This window comes from Plectrocnemia conspersa, unplaced genomic scaffold, assembly GCF_051122295.1.
Source record: "Plectrocnemia conspersa isolate PC_06_02 unplaced genomic scaffold, ASM5112229v1 ptg000010l, whole genome shotgun sequence".
In the NCBI taxonomy this organism is placed as follows: Eukaryota; Metazoa; Arthropoda; class Insecta; order Trichoptera; family Polycentropodidae; genus Plectrocnemia; species Plectrocnemia conspersa.
The window spans coordinates 22,199,689-22,216,546 of NW_028277174.1; the positions used below are offsets into that span (position 1 = coordinate 22,199,689).

Below are 16,858 nucleotides of genomic sequence, written 5' to 3' on the forward strand. Positions count from 1 at the left end.
TCTTTAATATGTTTCCAAAAAAACACAGCAAAAAAAAAGCATGGATGAAATGGAAAATCTTTGTCATCGTAGATCGACGACCAACATCAAAAAGATGTCCCTCTGAGTATTTCAATTATTCAAGCAAAAGCTCTTAGTTTGCATAAAGATTGGAAAGATAGATTAAAAAAATATTTTAGCACGGTTTTTCAAGCAAGTAACGGTTGGTTTTACAATTTTAAAATGAGGTATTCTTTTCGAAATATTAAATTCACTAGAGAATCGGCTGATGCGGATAAAGATGCTGCAAAAGAATTTATTTCCTAATTATCCAAAACTATTGAAGATGTAGAATACTCCTCTAGTCAAATATTTAATGTAGATGAGACAGCTTTATTTTGGAAAACTCTTTAACAATGAAAAATATGAATGAAGCCTTCACGCACCTTGACAATTTTTTAAATATTATGGAAGATTGTGATCCCAATGGAGAACGCATATCTCAAGTTCGTGGGGCGATCAATAAAAACATAGCATGTTATAAAATACTATATGAAGAAAAGAAAAAGAATAGTGGAAAATAGTTAACTCTTGATAACTTTTCAAAGGAAACACCCGCAAACCCTACTTAAACGTGTTTCTTAAACGCCTCTTAAACATCTTATATTTACTTGATATATAAATATTTTAAAATACACACAATTTCAATTTTTTTACTTCCCTCGACTTTCGTACATTCAACATTCGTACACATTTTCAAGAACCAATTATGTGCGAAAGTCGAGGGCCGCCTGTATTATAAAAAAAAATATTTATAAAGTAGACGCCACATAACTTTCATATTTAGTATGTAATTGAATTATATTTAGTCAATACATAAATTGAAAAATATTTGGTAAAATTTTCTTAAAGTAAAAATATTTAATAATAACAATATAATAATATCAATATAATATCAACACAAGTGATATTAGCATGAAATTCTACCCATAAATCGTACTATTTAATCTTGTACATTGTACTAAAATAATTTATAAAAAGCTCGGATTCAGACCACTGATGTATACATATATTTTTTTATATAATATGCAAATTGTGAGAAAGCTTTACAGAACTTCGAACAAGCATTGATTTTTTTATTGCATGCATGTCAAATTTGAAAACTTTTAAAAAAAATTACCTTCAAAATTCTTCGGGAAAATTTGCAAAATATGAAAATAGGGCGAATTTCATAACGGCACATTCATTTGTATATATTACAAAACTTGTTCTTGTTAGAGGCACGATGCGTATGAAAAAACGTTACATGGAAACTTTTTCAGGGAAATATTTTTTTAATATTATAATGAAAAATCATGAATAACTCTAACACATTTCTTATCACATAATGCGTCTTACTAGTCCATTAATAGATTTAAGAGTCGAAATAATATTTTTATGGAATAAAAATTGAAAATAATATTATTTTTCAATAATATGCAAAAAATTAATACGATTAAATATAAACAAGGTATGTAATTCTGAAAAGTATATTTATATCAACCAGTATTTAAGATTAACAATATATAGAAAATCTAGATCTTATACATACAATATAATAACTACAACTCGAAATACATGTTATAATGGACATTAAAAAATATTTTTAAGAGACAGTAAAAAAATATTTATGGGGTGTTTCTCCTTGATTTGTTTTCAAGTTCATCGGAAAAATCGATACTTTTCTCTCTATATACATACATATGTAAACCTCAATTTTCGACACATGTTTTTATTCAGCGCATTTACCATGCATTGCAAAAAAATTGAATGGATTATGTAAATGACAGCAATGTCAGCATGCGTCACCAAGCGTGTTTCCCAAATTGGATTACGAATACGTGTAGACGACAACGTGAGACTATGATTGAAGGTAAAGGTAACAACTGCTAACAGTAATTTTACACAATAAGTAAAATATTTTTTAATCAATACAACATAAACGTATCGTAATAATTGCTTCATTACATCTGTATAAATATAATGTACATTATTCGGATATCAAGAGAAGAACCCTTCATCTGCGAAATTGCCACTGAATAGTCAAGTTGAGGACCCTTTTAGCACCCTCAATTGATAAGTGGTACTCGATCTTTTTGACGAAAAAACCGCCTCACGTATATTTAATATTGACAAAAAAATAATAATGAGAGATGGGTTCCTTTTATGGAAGACAATATGACACGTTGATTGATGAGATACGTCGCACATAATGTTTCAAACCATTCAGTGTTTAAAAGATCAATTTTATTTAATGTGAAATTCCAAATATGGATTGAAGGATAATTCTAATATACTGAGAAAAATGAGATCATTGTCAATATAATACGTGAATCATGTAAACATATTTTTTCGATCAAACTACAATATTTTAAATGAAACTCTTATCTAAATTAAATAGCACTCTGTTTGTTCTAGAAAGGGTTTCGCATGTTGTTAAAGTTTTATGAAACAACTACATATTTAGGCTTCAGTACGGAAAACGTTACGTGGCCTCGTTTCCTCTGCACACATTCGTAAGACCAAAAATATCACTAGTAGTAGTGCACATTTGCGATTCCTTCTCAAATCATATTTACAATAAATGCCTTGAAGAATAAAAAATAAATTATTACAGAATATAATAACACCAAACATCCTGAAATTGAACAACGGTCCAACAATGTATGGCTTTAAAATTACCTTTAACAAAAGGTATGATTTTGGAGGTGCAGTTAAACTTTAATGCGATTGGCTCTCAATAGTCATCGTTTCCTATTTGTCCAAGCTTCCTCGATATCAGTTAAAAGTGTACCACGTATAGTTACATTCATGCGTGTTTTATTTAATTTTAGATATTGTGTTTACAGATGTAAATCAGGTGTCAAATATGAAAGAGTCTAAGTTTATCAAAAAGAATTCAAGTGTGTGGGTGAAAACCTTTTTTATACGTTGAGAAAAATATAAATTTAGAACGAATGTGCAAAATACTTATTTAAAGCGTATTGCCAAATTTACGCTTCTTTTCAGTGGCCTTATATAAATGAGACCATTGTGGTCGCTTCCCTATGTCCATACAAATATCTTATCACACTTATCGTGTGAATTAAAGCTATTATTTTGACGAGAATAATACATTGTATATGTACAATACTGTTTAGTGGTACAAATGGTTATAGAAATTTTGGTTAAATTATGGTTTTAAAAAATCTTGGGGGATGAATACATAAATATATGATACTTATGAGCCTTTGTTTAAATAAAAGCAATTTAAATCTCTTACAAAATTTAAAAAAACGAATATTTTTTCCAATTTTCTTATTAAAAACTGTGAGTAATTAAGCCACTAATAATGGTAACTTCAAGGTTTTTTTATAAATCCTAAAAACGTCATCGTTGGCAGCATAACTGCGACGACATCGCTACTAAAGACTTAAAGAGTGTTTTACAGCTAAAAGCATAACTGTGACGAACCACATGACGTCATAATAACAATACAAAGCTTGCTACTCCATTAAATACACGACCTAAAGTGGATCATAACTTTATTATTACTTTATTTTTTTAATTTCAAGTTTTATGACTGAGCGAATGTAACTTGTCAATCAATGAAATGTTTGGTGAATCTGTTTTGTACATATTTCTTATTACAAAAGAATGTATGTATTGGTGGCAAGTGCAAGTTCTTGATTTATCTGGTCACCCTTTTGTGTTATTAATAGTATCAGCTTTGACAAATAGTGAACGGGTTTATTTTGACCAATTAGGCCACCATAAATATTTGTATTGCTTTGTATTGCATACATAATAATGTGGATAATATGTAATATTAAATCACGATGGCGTTGAAGTTTTGACCACTCAAGCTACGTTAAATTAGATATTTTTACGTTACATTAGAATTTGACACTGTTACTACATATACAAGTTATAATATAGCGTACTCTCCTCGGCATAAATATGAGCCGTTAATTTTGAAAGTGGGACAAGTCTATTTTGTTTAAAAAAAAAGAGTTAAAGCTAATTTTTATTAGAAATTATGTAACTATTTCTGCTTTTAATCAATTCACAATCACATCTATAAATAGCAGTGTATTTTTTACTAGTAATTTATTTTGATAAATTATATTAATTGTTTGTTGATTTTAAAAGTGAGTCTTACAGACTAATGGTTTCACACAGATGTGCTAAGAGAAAAATGTGACCGATAAATTACAATGGAACGCAAAGGATTTGCATTTTTAAATATTATTTAGGTCGTAAAGAAGCAAAAAATTAAGTATGCAAAAGGAAGAGTGGACCGTGCTCTCAATGCAACAAAATTTTGGAGAAGATTTTTGTGGTAGAATGGAAGGTTCCTCCAGAAAAACCAATGAAGAGGAAGTAAAACGCGTGAAGGAACACAGAGAGTATTCCTCAATCAGAAAGCCATTATACAAGGTCTCATAATCCAAATAGAAAGTATATAAACTTTGAATTGAATATAAGAAAAATGCACAATTTTTACGTAGGTAAATGTATGGAAAATAACACAAGTTATGTTCAGGAGAAAATTTATGGGAATATTTTTAACAAAGAATTTAATTTGCACTTTCATCATCCACGTAAAGACACGTGCCAAAAGTGCGATTCACTCAATATGCAAATTAAAAGGTTATGCAATATTGAAGAAAAAACAAATCTAAATAATTTAAAAGATGTTGAACTATCTAGAAAAGCCTTAAAGCGCTAGCCTCAAAAAATCCAGGAAACTATTTTGCTTTTACATTTGATTTGCAAAAAGCACTTCAATATCCTAAACTAACAATTTTAGTTTCATGCTATAAACGAAACATGAATGTTTTAAATCAAGGTTTCTAAAATTTACATGATGATGAAATTCATATGTATACCTGGGATCTACCAACTGCATCCAGAGGATCACAAGAAGTAGCTTCTTGTTGTTAAAAACGTCTACAAAATGTGACAACTCAAAAACATGTTATCGCTTATAGCGATATGTGCACTGGCCAAAATAGAAATAAAAAGTTCTCCTTAATGTGGATGAAAATTGTTCGGTCTAGCGATAGCAATTTAGATATAATTGACCATAAATTATTATTATCTAGAGATTCATTCTTGCCAAATGCTCGCGATTTTGGTGTTGTAGAAATGGCTATTCGAAAAACCAATTTTCTGTACATTCCCGGCAAATATTACAAATTAATACTAACATGTCGCAAACGAAATCCATTTTTACTACCCGAAATAAAAACTTTTATTCAACCAAACCTCTGGAGAACACAATTTTGAAAAGTACCATAAATATTGATGGCGAAACTGTCAACTGATGAAAAAAAAACGCGAATTTAATTATTGCATGTGAAATTATTATAAAAATAGACAGTAAACAATATAAAATTAGTCTATTATTGCTTACGAATATTTTTAAATCAGTTCAAAAGCAAACCATTAATTATCCAACAATAACGTAATATGGACTTGCCCCACTTTCAAAATCACGGGCTCATATATTAATAATTTTCAGTTGTTTCATTATACAACTCTTAAAAATGATTGTCATTTCCAAACATACCATATAAAATTGTCGGTTTTTACTTTCATATTTTAAAATTACATCCACCAATTTTAAATTACATAATCTGAACTTTCGCCAGAGATTTTCTCTAGTGTCACCCGCAGTGCGCGTTTTCACAGTTAACTAGTGAGGTGACGTGTATTAAAGTATAAAGCTCCGCATTCTCTGAACAAGGATTTTCGTAACAAAAAGCTCGTTTTAAAACAAGCTTCTAAAATGCACGTAGAGAATAAATATACGATTTTTTTTTCTTTCCAAAAATAAAATACACATTCTACAGCAACGAAGAAAAAACGAGTTCTTTAGAAAAGCCCCGCTTTTGTCTTATGCTCGCCATTCCGGCGTCACGTTCTTCATCATTGTCTGCTTTCGCATTCCCATTTGTTTATGAAAGTATACACTACACACGTACTTTCATCCCTAGACCTAAATAATGCAGGCTGTACCTTCGCGCGAGTCCCTCGCCGATCGAAAACCTACCGTAATCCCACCCCGTAATTAGGTTGAGCCCTAACGAAACATTTAGTAAGAGAAAAAATTGTCTTCTCGGGCGCTGAGAGCCCGATAAATATCTGGTTTTATTATTTTATCTCGAGCAAGTTTTTCTATTATAACTGTATACTAATATGAGCGCAAATGTGTGTTCAAAACGCAGGAGCGTAATCCTCCATTCGCTTGACCCAAAACGATAAGGTTTTATATTTTCCTAAAAGGACTTTAATATAAATAAGCTAGAAGAATTTCGAAATAGTTAAATGATACTACTATCTTTTATTTTTATTCTTTTATGAAATAAAGCAGCTAATATAAAACATTTTGTATAAACACAAAAATCTGATAATAAATATGTAAAAATAAAAACCTTGTAAACATCATCAAGGATTTTTATAATCGCTTCTGAGCTTCTAACAAAATTTTATTACTAGTTTATAAATACGTAACCTTAGTTGTTGTTTTTTTTTAAACAAATAAGATTATAAATCACCTTACAAAATAATGTTTGTAATTAACATGATTTGTAAGTGGCTTTCCTATATCTTAATTAAATTTATGGCTATACCAATAATGAAAAATATTAATATTAAAAATAAAATATATGAATTAGTTATACCCAGTGGTGTTTTGATTTCAACACCGTCTAATGGAACTTTGATGTATAATTTTGACCTCCTGTCGAGAATTGAACTCGGTCATAATATAAGCCAGTTATGCGCCTTCAACTATTAAGTACAAGAATATAATTTCTGAGAAAACATGAATGGAATATTAAGATGCTATTAGAAAATAAATTCGTATACAATGTATTATAAAATACGCGATGCAAAAAACGTTTAGACTTCAATGTCGAAACGTGCATAAAGATCAAAATAACCTTTGTAACTTAAAATTACATAATATTCTTACTTTTAAAAAAAGCAAAAGTAACACAAATGTAGGTATTTATTGTTATTTTTTCTGGCTTTTTAATATGACATATGACGCTTCCTGGTAAACATTTAGACAATTTTAAACATATGTTTGTCGTACGTAATTTAAATAATTATTTCATAGAACATCCAAACATGTGTTTCAGCAATTATTCCTACCCCTGATGGTGAATGTTCAACTATGACATGTGAAAAAGATTTTAATATATAGTATTATACGTAAATTTCTTTCAAACTTTCATACTATTTTATATTTAAACAACATTTAAAGCAATAGTTGTGTTATTACTTTTTTGCTATAGTTCCGGCACCTTTTTTAAAAGTTGCTTAAGAAAGTTTTATGTCTGGTCCATATCCTGGTATAACCATTAACACAATGACACAACTACAGAAGACACGAAAATAACTACGCCTGGTAATATTTCTGAATCTGATCTTAAGAAATAAACTACAAATAACTTGCCTATGATCAAAAAACTGTTTTTTTTTATAGAAAAATGAATAGTTCTGTGTTTGCAAAATAAATTTTGGCTGTACCATGTAAAAAAGTTATAACACTTGCATTTGAGATTAAAATGAGAATTAAACTTTTCAAATAATAAGATCAACTAATTTGGTAAAGATTGGAAGCAATAGACTATCTCACTTTGCGAAAAAATTAAGCACAGATAATCTGCTGTATATAAAGCAGCATTAAAAATAGTTGCTAGAAACAAAAAAAAAATACTCTTAAGGGCGTTTTTTAACATCTGACAAAAAATAGCTGCATATAAAGTAGTAGCAAAGGAAAAGCAAACATTCCATTATTTTGAAGCTGAAATTGGTCTGCTATAAATGAATGTAGTTGAAATAGGTCATATTTTCTAAAAATGCGTGTATTAACATTATTAATGACATAATTACAGAAATGAGGACAAATGAGATTAAAGAAATCATTAAATCTAATAATAAACTTTTATTATTAATTGATTAATCAACCACAAAAAAAATCCTTATACAGTGAAATCTCAGTATAGCGAAGCGCACGAGACCGAAGAAAAAACATCTTTATATTAAATGTAAGAAAGATGATATATTTTTATTTAATTTTTAATTACCTTACAAGATTGACAAATCGTTTTATGTCCATTTTTAAGAATACTTTAATGAACACAATAAAATTTGTTAAGAAAATGTTTTATGAAAAAAGTTTGAGGGTCGACGATACACATTGAATGTCGCTTGTGATCACACCCGACATACACTTAGTCAATATTATTGTGTCAAGTTTTAACACGTCATTCTTAAATTCGAATCAAAATATTTCGGTATACTGAGATCAATCTTCGTTACAATGAAAACATTTTGTATGAAAGTTTTTCGAGGACAAATTAATGATTCGTTATACTGAGAATTTCGTTATTTCGGTATTCGTTTCAAAGAGATTTCACTGTATATATTCGATTCTGTGGAAAAGATGGGAATAAATTCACTGATAAATTTGCTTTAAACTTGCAAAAATAACGGCAAAATGAATATTTTATTCCTTGCTCCAATGTCTTCGAGCTACAGGATCGCAATATGTAAATAAAATGATAGTACATATTAGTTTTGCGTACTCGATCTAAAAGATTATCCTGAAGATGGTAATACTAAAATGACATTTGGAGAAGTGGATATTAGAAACTTGTCAATCAGACTACGACTAATGAAATAGTAATGATTCGTAGATTCTGTGAATACATTTTTTGTTGCATTTATTACGGACTCTAAACACCATTCCCATTTATGTAAATGTGAACGTTGGTTTTCGCAGATGAATCCAATTGCCACTCCCAAAAAGAGATTCGTTAAGGACTAAGATAATTTTAGCACTTTTTTTATCAAAGTTGTCGGACCACCTCTGAAACTTTTCGACCTTTCAAAGTACGTTGATCTGTGGTTACTCAGAGAACAAGATTTGGACATAGATTCTAACAGCAAAGAAAGGAGTCGAGAAGTTTTGTCGGATCATAACATAACATATTTACTATAAACATTCGCCTTAAATGCAAATAATTAAATTCATGGTAAAAAAAATAATTAGAGTTTTGTCACCTTTTTCTTACAAAAAAATTACTGGTTGTGGTGCATATCATGACAATAGAATCGTGGTATATTTAAACCTCCGAATCCCAAGTGCTGTCTTCGACAAAATTCAGATTATTATTATCTATTGATAATTTATTATATTAATAAATATCCTACTGAATTTACTTAAAACTAAGCAAAAATATTAGATAAAAATATATATACTATTTTTAAAATACACAAAAAAAGAGCATTATGTGCAATATAAATCATTATCAAAATTAATTTGCATATTAAAGTATACATATATTAACCATTTGAGGAGTATCGCCGTACATGTACGGCGGTCAATCCTTCACAGTGTTAAGGTACCCCAGATAGTTATATATTTACATATATAACTGAATAAATAAAAAATATTTTAAATATTTAATATTTTTAATTAGATTAAATGATTTCTATAGAAAATAATACCAATAAGTATGAAATTAATCAACATAACAAAAACTATTTTATAATAATTTAATAAAAAATATTGGAAGCCTCTCTATAGATATGAAAAAATCATAAAAGCCCAATTATATATCATTTAATAAACATGTAAAATAAATTATGGAAAATTATACTAGAAACAGCTTAAAATAAATTAATAAAACATAATAATACAAAAATATAGTAAAATAAATCAAAGCAATGAAACGTTGATTATCACTTATATTTTCTATAATTTATTATAAATGCAACATAAAAAAAATAACAACAAAAATAATTATTGGAAAATGCGTAAAATTAACTCACTCCCAGATATATACTAACAGATTAACAAATGTTTATAAATTAACTCACTACTCAAAGGTTGAAGACGATTAAGGTTCATGCTAGAATATAATATGAACTATTGATATTATATTAAAAAGCAGAAGGATCTTTCATTATAAAGGTATATTTACTGTAAATCTGACTGCATTACAATCAGGTTAACATAAGCAATAACTGCTTAGTCAATAGTGAGACACTAAAATCAGTGACAAATAGTTTATTCATTACAAACGTTTATTCATTTCAATCTTACAGATCGACACAAACTTATGTTGTAATAATATATTCGTTGGCTCAATACGTTACAACGAGTTGAGTCTACTACTAAGTAGGTAATTAGACACGAAATTAAAATCAGTCTGTAAAACAATATTATTAATTATGAGCTATTATAACAGCTTACAGTCGATAAATGTCACTATGCACGACTTTGATTAATTTAATTTCGTCACTATACACCTAAATTAATCTGCGAGATTAGTGAAACAACAACTATTAAGTCAATAAGACACCAGACTGAAATTAAAGTATGTAAATCAGTTACATATACAACTAACAAATAATATATGTTTTAGCTTGATTAAATGTTAATTATTCAATTGCGAAATTAAGAAAATCTAGAAAATCTTCATCTGTAATGATCGATATCAAATACGATAGAAACTGAAAAATATTAGAATCGTATGAGATTTTAACCTAGGTCTTCAGGCATTAGTCAATTGTAGTGCTTATATAAACGCTGTCATTAAATAACAAAGTAATAAACACCCAAACAAATACATTAATGTTTATTAATAGGTATAGTGAGAATGCAAAGTCATAATTAAATTATATTAATAGTTATAGGAAAATATATAAATACATATCGTAAAAGTAGTTTTAATATGTATATTTTTAATTAGTAATAATATCAAATTATTTTACCTCAATCTTTTAATTATACCAATGAATTTGATTGACCTTCTGTCTAAAACTGAACTCTCAAGATAAATTCTAGTTGTGCGTCATCAAAATTACGTATCAGATTACGCTACAATAACTAGAAAACATTAATGGAATATTTATGCTATTAGAAAACATGAATTAGTAATGAAATGTAATTAAAAATCAATATATTATTAGTATTACTTCAAAATAAGAAATAATTTAATGCAAAAACATACAGACGTGTCAGTGTCGATTTGAGTGTCGTCAGTAGTAATCGTGTGTGAAGAACAAAATTACCAAATTGCATAATAATCCTACTTAAAAAATACAGTGTTGAAAAATGAAGTTGCTAATTGCTGTTTTTTCACTGTGCCTTTTAAATATGTCATGTAATGCATTTTTAATCAAGGCAGAAAACGGTTTACATCCTGGTAAGTGCCAAATTGATTCATAAATAAATTTAATTTACATATAACTAAATTATAACAATCACTATGTAGATTATCCGGAGATGTGTTACTCTAAAATACACAACCTAACTATGAAAATCGACGATAGTATTCCTACCCCTAAAGCTGATTGTGCAATCATGAAATGTGGAAAAGATCTTACTATATCGTATTTTATGTAAGCTTATTATTTATAAAATAGCTTTAAAATTGCTTAAAATAATGTTCCTCAACAGATGTGGTCCAAATAGAAGCCCTTTGCTACTAGAACAAGACTTGAGCCTTCCATATCCCCAGTGCTGTCTCCGACCTAAGATTACAGCATAATTTTTTTATCATGAGATGTTAATTACTGACAATGTGATATAATATTGAATGGTCTAAAAACCTAATAAAAAAATATGAAATCGTATAGAATATTTTTGATATTACCATCACATTTTTTTTAAATAAATAATATTGAGATGCAGTATATTTGCATATTAATAGCTTTTTTATTTTAATTTTTCCTTATAAATAAAATTAGTAATAAGAATTTGTGTAAATGTTTAAATATTCAATTAATATTATTGGGTTATAAATATATTTATAGTTTTTCTCTGTTTATCACAATTGTTTTTAATGATTTAAAAACACAATTACTTTATTAATTACTAGTTAACCTTCCGTTTTTACATGAAAGGCTTTAGTCAAATGCATTACGACCAGGTTAACACAATCAACAACTATTAAATTATTATGACCAGACAAAAATGAAAGTCAATAATCAATGACATATTAATTTATTAGCTTTTTTTTAAAAATCTTCTATATTAGGCTGTGAAGCTTTAAATCTAACCTCGTATAAAGGATCTCACAGTTCAACGTAATCTTTTGTTATATCAAAACAGGCAATAGCCTAATGCGTTACAACCGGTTAAACACAATTAAGTTATTAGTGAAATCAAAGTCTATATTACACTTTTTTTAATTATAAGCTAATATAAAAGCTATCCAAAAACTATCTATATTTTATTTTTTAATATTAATCAGTATAAATTCATCTTTGAAATTGGGAAAATTGAAAAAAACGGAATCATAATTTTATAATAAAAACACTAAATACAATATTTTAGACACGATAGATATTTAAAAACAAGTTATATTTACATGGGTGATGGGTCTTATAATACAACATGCTTTTTTATGCAGTTTCAAGTTCAATACATTAAACTCAAAGTAAAGAAATGTGATGTGATAGAAAAGATAGTTGTTGTTTTCCTTATCACAATTGAAAGGTTATAAAAAAGTATTCGTATATTTTACGATTTAATATACGATCAAACCTTAGACATTTTTATTATCATGTTAAATTAGTTAAAAGTTCTGATGAAGCAGAAAAGTTTTATTAAATAATTTTATACGTGATTAAACTTAACAAGCACAGCTTTAAGATTAAAATTTACTTGGTCTAAGAACAACTTTTTATCAATAAAGCAATCGAGAGAAAAAAATTATAAATTATATTTCACAAGAAGAATTGCTTGTCTTTTGTATAGATTATTATGCATTTATCTTTTGATGCTTAAACTCTGTGAAGGTTGTTTTTTTTATTTTAATAAAAAAAACCTTAAAAGGAGTTTTACATAATGGTATTACTTTTGTATTGAATAATATAAAATATATTTTATTAACTCCAAATTATTTTCGTAGAGAGATAGTCATGGCATGCTTTGTTCTTAAATGTAATACTTAATTGATTAGTGAATCTGTCTTGACCTTCGAGTCGGGGTGTTTATTTTTTCAGAACAAAGATTATTGTTAAATATTTAATATGTTACGCCACAATTGAAAAGAGAAACAAAGCAAACCGTTTGCTCTGGATTCCGAGCGTCAATCTGGACCAGTGAATACGAAGAGAGAAGCGGCGGCTTCTGCTTTTGGTTGCAGTCCACATTGGCTCTTAAAGTTCGAATGCCTTGAACTCGGAAGTTGATGTTCAAGTGTAAATGACAATAGTATCAAAGTCCTTATACTAAGTGTCTGATGAGTCCTCAGATGAAGTCCCATATTTATGATATATCCATGATCTCCTTTAGGGGAGATCATGCATATTTTTGGTAAAACGTGCAATTACAGATGGGTGACGAGATTTATCTAAATAAAGTTTAATTGGCCACTAAGACAAATAAGAAACGATTGCACGCGTTACCTTTTCTCGAGGCAACGGCTTGTGATTTAAGCCGTTAAAAGGCTTCCCACGGTGATGTTTAATTGAAAATATTATAAGTTTGCATGGTTCTTCTAAATTGTTTTCAGAGCATAAATTTTGTTAAAGATCATAAATAGATCTGTTTTTTTCTACTTTAGTGAACAACAAATCTCTTCCAGTCTACATGCGAAGGAAACAAATACTTTTACAACAAGCTAGAAATAAATTTTGTCAGCGACCATAAAATTTATACTATTCATTTAACTATCAAAAAAAGTTCTCTGAACCAAGGGAGCTGAATATGAAGTGCTTCTCTATTACACAAAAAAGGCTAAGACTTAAATATAGGGAAAGGAGTTTAAATTTTTGTGTAGAAAAAAACTCTACTCATGGAACATTTGAACAGAAAATATATATTTAGGTTATCTTTCCTGACGTATATGTTTAACAATATATTAAATGCAATAAATCTTCTCATTTCAAAGTCGTGAAATCACCGTTATGAATACAACTGAAATACTACATGTTTTCTCATTACCAAACTGGAAAGAGAGAAAGCGCCTGAAAAAAATAGAGTTGAAATATAAAATTCTTTGAAACATTACAAAACTCATTTAAAGTTATTTCATTTTCTTTCAAATAAAAACTGTATCAAATATCATTGCCAAGATAAACTAATTGATTTTAGGATAATAAATTTACTACAATTTGAGTTCAACTTAAAAACTATTGAATTTTTTTCCTAAAAAAAAATTTCCTCTCGCTTCTTAGAAGCACTTGTCACAATGAAATTAAAATCTCTAAATCGGTAAGATGTCTAATATCACATCACAGTAAAATGTTATTATTTAACATAAACAACAACAACCTTAACATTACGTCAGTTGTTTTAATCCAACTAGAAAAAACGTCCATAAAACAAAAAATAAGCAACTGCAGAATTAATTACATATATCATAAGAAATCCAGAAAGTAAAATAAACGACCTAAATAGACTGAACTACAAAGTGCAAAGGACAGAAATCTATCTATCTATCTACAATATAAATATTACAAAATACAATACAAAAACATCGGTTATTAAAATTGATAAAGAATGTCAATAACTATCATATTTTTAAAACATAATAATATTTTACTAAATATCCATATATCAGTTTTGATTCGAGTGTCATAAGTGGTAACCGTGTCCAACATAAATATATAATCTCTATAAAATAAAAATAGCTATTATCATGAAATTGTTAATTGCTATTATATCTATGTTAATTATTATTATGACCTGTGACACTACATTGATACGCACCGAACCTGGCGAACATCCTGGTAAGCGCCATTTTAATTTATTTATATATGTTACTGTATATTAAATAATTTAAATAAATTCATCTTCATTAGATTATCCACACCAGTGTTATTCTAAAGTATTCAAAACGGCTCTACAAATAAACGAATCGATTCCGACGCCTCATTACCTATGCGGAAAAATGCAATGTGATGAAGATCTTAAGATAAAATACTATGCGTAAGTTTTGAATTTAATTAAAAATCGTTAATAAATATTAAAATGCAATCAATGTTATTAACAGGTGTGGTCGATTAAGACCAGCGCACTATCAAGTAAAAGGTTTAGTACTTCCGTATCCAGAGTGCTGTCCTAATCATATTAAGATATTATAATACATAAAATATTATTATATTGATAATTAATGCAATTATCTAACTCCCTCGTCCACTCAAATATTTAATTATTCAAAAAAACCTAGAGCGTAGGAGGATTTACTAAAAACACGAGACTATTCGTTAATTGTAAATGTCGCTAATACCTGATCCTAAAATTAGAGATACTGGCGTGATATTAACGGCATTGGTTATCAGACAGAATATCGTTAAGACTAATGATGTGAGGCAAGAATATTCTATGGAGAATTAAATACATAACGAATGGACCTCTGACGTTTATATTTCAATGTGATGCTAAAATATTCAGAGAGAATTAAATCTTGATATTGATATATATTTTTAATATCAGTATGTGATACAAAATCCACCTCTCTGCCCTAAGCTAAGCAGCGCCAGTTTCTGATGCCGAGTGTCTGATTCCGGGTGTCTAACTGAGCTTCTCTCAGGCTTACTTCGCAGATTTATAGTTATCCACTCTTTAAAAATATCCGGAACATCTGTTTTTTTATTATATAATCGATAGTGTAAGCTTTTGTTATGACTTAAAATACATTGAATTGGTAGCTGAATTATGTGAATTATGCAGCCAGCTATACGCCAAATATTTTTTTATTTTCTGTTGTAAACTGACAGGCGTAAGTCCAATGCAGTTTTACTAGATGAATCAGTACCAACTGAGTAGTCAATCAAACAAAGAATACCTACAATAAGTATTAACCACCGAAACCGATTAAAAGTTTTAGAATCGTTGACCTCTTTATAATTATTTATAAATATTATGATTTAAGTCAACATATGTAACTTTGCAGCTGAGTTGTCTATTAATAATAGCGCAGTTTATAAATTAAAATGAGTCTGCTGAACTATAATGAGAACTAAGAAAAAATCAACAGCAGCACCAGCTAAATTATATAAATAGATTGTTTTATCAGTAATTTAACAACTGGATTTAATGCAGCAAAATAAATTACATATACTTATTCCTATACATACATTTTCACCAGTAGATATATATTTTTAACAGTAAAAATTTTAATTATCTGACAGATGCTAGTAAAATTATATGATTTCAAATTTTCTATATGTAGTAATATATATATATTTACATATTATTCATTATTTATTTACATCCAATGTATTATCCATTATTTATATACATATTTAGTGAAACTATATTTTCACTAGTAAAGTCCAATCACATTTTCAACAATAGATAAGTATTTATTTCTACTAGCAAAAACATAATTTAACTGATAGGCGCTAATATGCTGCTCTAAAATGGCTATGAAACTCACTTTCACAGTTGCGAAACCTCCGTTTGCTGTGCAAACCCAAACTTAATCTAATGAAAGTTCTAAAACTAATAAGAGTTTTAGAACTTTCATTATATCAAGTCTAAAATGCAAACTAAGCCAACTCATCTCTCAGGGGAAAATAAGCGGAAGAATAAGTACAGACAAACATCGCATTTCATACATTGCTCCATAGTTTGTCTGCATTTTGACATGTTTTAAAAATACGATAGCTATCCTTACCGATATTACTACGGATTTCTAATATCAGAGGGCTGATCAAAGTATATTCAAATCGAATTTTGGTCAATAGGAAAGCGTAAAAACATTTATCACTTCTCAGAAGGCAAAAATTCACGTCAAAAGCAATAAAATAGTGTCGGCGCCGTCGCAGTGGGAACGCTCGGTAACGAGCGTTCCCACTGCGACGGCGACGGCACGATTTT

General features: G+C 28.5%; 1 protein-coding gene and 2 long non-coding RNA genes across 6 annotated transcripts in view; 2 read left to right on the forward strand and 1 right to left on the reverse strand.

Annotated features, from left to right (window-relative positions):
• The window catches only part of eag (potassium voltage-gated channel protein ether a go-go), a 142,367-nt gene that overhangs the window by 95,273 nt on the left and 30,236 nt on the right, over nucleotides 1–16,858 (reverse strand). The window lies entirely within an intron of this gene.
• Nucleotides 11,036–11,732, forward strand: LOC148230998 (uncharacterized). The gene is made up of 3 exons (XR_015811205.1): nucleotides 11,036–11,228; nucleotides 11,298–11,424; nucleotides 11,483–11,732. It is a non-coding gene; the product is annotated as an uncharacterized LOC148230998 (long non-coding RNA).
• LOC148230999 (uncharacterized) lies at nucleotides 12,343–16,777 on the forward strand. Its single transcript, XR_015811206.1, has 3 exons — nucleotides 12,343–14,763; nucleotides 14,836–14,962; nucleotides 15,027–16,777. It is a non-coding gene; the product is annotated as an uncharacterized LOC148230999 (long non-coding RNA).